A 4,591-nucleotide genomic window follows, 5' to 3' on the forward strand; every position below is an offset into this window, starting at 1 on the left:
AACATAGGATCTTTCACTAAAGTATACTTCAAGGACAGTAATATGTGTTTGTACTCCTCCATACATCTGAAATGTGCATCAGCTATAGTGAGAATGGATATTAGTGTGGTGATATTGGAAAAAAATGACATCGAAAGTGGCTGGAGCATTATACAAGCCAAATTACATGACTCAAAACTGAAACAAATCATCCCATGTGCTAAAGTCAGTTTTGATCCTGATCTCATCATCCATTTTGATTTTTCAATATCCAGAGCCCAGGTCAAGAATGCTGAACTGTTGGGCTCCTTCCAATGCATACAAACATTTGTCTGTTTGTGGTCATGGAAAATCATTAAAGACCTCACAGCGTTCGACCTAGGAGAATTAACATAGAACTTGCTCATGCCATTTTTCTTCATGACAATCATCACTAGAGATAACTATCCACTTTCATAAGGCAGTATAGCCTTATCTTTTAATACCCACTGTATTCATGAAGTGGCTATATCCATAGGAAACCTGCAAATTAGTTGTTTAATTATAATTATATTGTCTATTTTTATGTGGTAGTGAATTATTGTAGTTTTACCCAAATGGTCATCTGATACCACTGATGCATTAGCATACTCAGCCAGCAAGTGATTTAAATTTTTTGCTCCATTGAGTTTAGATTGTTCATTCCCCCATTACGACCTCGGATGCACTGGTAACTAAGTATTTGCTCTCATGCACAATACAATGGAAGCAACACTAGTGTTACAGCTAGTATTGAACACCTTCACTTCACTTGCTACTTTGATGACCTTTCCAGCATGAAGCTGGATTACTGATCATTCTTAATTGCAAAGGAGCACTGGTACTTTGTCCCTTAACAGACAAATCACTATCTGTGCTACTTTTTCCTGCTTTCTGGACAGAAGGCTATATGTTTTGTGAATTGGCTCAACAGTCACATTACATGGCACTAATGCACTTAACTGTGTCCACAGTAAGCCACAACACACCATTTGCATACACTGAGGTACTATTGTTCTCTCCACAATATATACACGAATGGTCCACTATTCCTGAGTTAAACTCTAACAGGCACTTGATGAATTACCATTGAAATTCAGTTCATCTGTTGCAGAGGTGAAGTTGGCATAGAGCTTCAGCATATATCCACCCTGAGAATTCCAATGCCAGAACCAATGACTACAATGATGACCTTTACTCTGTGGTTCTAAACATAATCAGAGACAAGTCTCTCCAATCACATTTAGCATGCTGTCATTTGCAAGAACAAAGTGAGTGGTGGGTGCACACAGAATGTCTGGTACATGGTATTATCCATCAGGGTCCTTCTTGCACTCCTGTAACTTCTTTGCCCTACTGTGTACCTTTGCTGGCATATACGAGTTACTACCCAACCATGAAAGATATGGCCTGACAACCACAACTTTCACCACAAACTATCTGCTGTGTTGCACTGTGTTGGTGACCATACTCGACTCAGGCACTATTAGTTTCCATTTCTGGTCCTCCTATACCTATTGTACAGTATGTTGGAGTGAAGAGATCTATAAATTTTGCTGTGCAGCAAGATATGGGAAATTTGCATGGAAATTCCCCTACGGTATCATTTCTGGACTTGCTGTAACACAAACATTAGTAGAGGGTCTGTATAGCCTTACCTGTCTGATGGGAACCAGCTTGTCTGTGCCACAACACTAGAAGGTATTAACTGCAGTTCTGCTCTAAAAAACAGAGCTCGATAAAAAGCACCTGCTTGAGCAGAGAACATCATACGTGAAGGAAAAACAACTGCTGCTTTAACTGGTTTCCTACTCTTCTGATATTTGTTTGAGGTTATGAACTCAGACCTCATCAACACAAATACCCCTCAATGACCTTGTTATCAAGGATATTCTCATGATCTGTTGAAATCATTGCAATGTAAGTGAAAATAGTATAGATCATCTGAAAAAGTACCCAAGTTCTCAAAGGAGCGCATTCTTTGAGCCTTAAACTCAGCTCAGTAGATGACTTAGCTTTCCATCAGGTTGAACCACTGGCATAGCTTGGGTATGACTGTGTCCTATTCTCCAAGTTTTGCCTTTATCAGATATTCAACAGCATCAAAAGCCATACTGCATTCCTTGTTCCTGAGGTCATTTGTTCCCGGCAATGAATTATTAGTAATGTCTCATTAAACAGTCTTCCTTAGCCACTCCTTTAAACATTGAAGGAGTGATCTGCTTTGTCTTTATCACGTGTAATATCTGGTCATGGCACAGATTTATCACTTGTGGTCTGCTTCAGACTGAACAGTCCAATACGATTGGGTTGCCATCCGGTAAGTATATTCCAAAAATCCCACTCTGTCGGGTGCCCACTCTCAGCCACGGGAAAGACGGCATACGAGTTGCATCTCGTCTTTACTGCCCCATATATTGTCCTCTTCATCAACTGGCAATGCAGCTCGTATTGTTGGAGTTCGTGTACCAATGGTACCTCACTCCCTACTCTCAGTGTGGGTGAGTGTCTCCCTTCATGGAAAGGCTTTCTTAAATTCCAGTGATCGTTATAATTATTGGCAAGTGTATGTCATCTTGTCTGCTGATGATGCAATTCATGTTTGTGGCTGGCATCCACTAAGGGTCTCTTACTCCTGACACTGAACTGGGCAGCTAGTCAGCTCTCTTCACAGAGTGATTCCCTGCCTCTTTCTCTCCTAATCATTCTCCTCCTGACCTGCAAGCTACCACCATCTTCCCTAGTAGTAAAATAACTCTTTTACTGAAGCTCGTCCACTAACATTTCTTCACTTACTATTCTTAGTGGGCCTCTATTCACAGAGAATCTCCCTAATTTTCTACTAATCATCAACCTTTTGCACATCATGTCTGTTCCTTTGTTTGACATGGTGCTTTCCAGCATATAGATAATCTCCAATGCTCCATTGATCACCAGTTTCCTTGACAAGTCTTCACTGTCTCACCTGTCAGTGATATAGCTCATTTTGGTGGAGTTCATCCACCAGTGGCACCTAATTTCTATCCTTTGTGGGTAGTATTGAAAATAGCCACCTCGATGGTTGAGCGTCATTCATCTGGTTACACCATGTCCAAGACTTAGGCCCAGGGGAGAACTCTATCAACCCTTCTGGGTATACCAGGCAGGATCTGTTTCATTTCCTGAGCTTGTGATGGCTTCAAGAGACTATTGTAGTAAGTCCGAAATCCAGAAGAGGTTTTCCTCCAGATCTAGAAACCATAGTTGCAGGCTGTTCTGCTGCAGCTCCTGACTCAGTCTCCTCTGACTCATACACCTTATATCCAGCAAAAAATGTCATTTCTACACAAAATCATATTTTTATTAATCAAGGAGTGTTGAAAAGTTTAGTGATACACTCAAAATGTTACAGAATCAATATGTTTCCTTCACAACTACTCTGTGTTTATTTCTGGCACACATTAGTTAGGGCCTGTTAACTGGAGGTTTGGAGAACATCACGTCACAGAGTATGAGTCTATGTCTCTCTCTGAATTCCGAGTGAGTTTGTTGATAAGAAAATATGCTTTGGTTTGTTTGTTTGTTTGAATTTTCCACAAAGTTACTCAAGAGCTATCTGTGCTAGCCATCCCTAATTTAGAAGTTGTACACTAGAGAGAAGGCACCTAATCAACACTACCCACCACCAACTCTTGGACTACTCTTTACCAATGAAAAGTGGGATTGACCGTACATTATAACATCCCCATTGCAGAAAGGGCCAGCATGTACAGTGATGGGATTTGAAACCACAACTCGCAGAATGAAAGTCATGAGAATGCCAGGTTTCTCACAAAATGCACATCGTGCATATAAGCTTTGTCCACTGTGATTCAAGGAGTAGGGCGTAGCAGACTCGAGCAATTACCCATTTACCAACAGAAATGAATGCTCTCTATTTCAAAATGTCACGGGGGAAGCAACAGCTATCTTCCCTGCAAGAAAACACGCTTAGCGACCAGTTAGGAGATCCAAATCTTGAGTACATTATAGTAAGGAAGTATGAGTATTCTACTTGAGCAACTCTCTCTATCAAAATTGATCGGAAAGAAAATACAGAAATTATAAAACGTATGCATATTAATTAAGAGGATAGCTAACACAAATGGCATAGTCCTGAACCATAACAACACCATTTTCTCATAAACTTTTATTTATGTAACAACACGATGTAAAAGTAATTTTAGACGAAAACCATTTCATTGAATCTGATATTTTCTATAAGCTAACAAACATATTGTTATTTGAACTCCCACAGTTATCATCTTGAACACTTTAAAAGAAATACTTATTTTCACAGCAACTAAAAGAGAAGCTGTAATTACTTTTAGCGTAAAGCCACACAATGGAATATCTGCGCACCATTCACCGCGGAGAATCAAACCTCGGATTTTAGCTTTGTAAGTCTGTAAACCTACTGCCGACTCTCCGTGGGACGGTAAAGGAGAAGAGACGAAAATAAGATTAAATGAATTAAAAACCTTCCAATATAAAGACAACACCCAGCAGATGTAGTTGAAAATGGTATATTCATGTTTAACTTAATGACAAGAAGGTTCTTGTACTTGTTGCTACC

The sequence above is a fragment of the Limulus polyphemus genome, unplaced genomic scaffold (genome assembly GCF_000517525.1).
Source record: "Limulus polyphemus unplaced genomic scaffold, Limulus_polyphemus-2.1.2 Scaffold1614, whole genome shotgun sequence".
NCBI classification, from domain to species: Eukaryota; Metazoa; Arthropoda; class Merostomata; order Xiphosura; family Limulidae; genus Limulus; species Limulus polyphemus.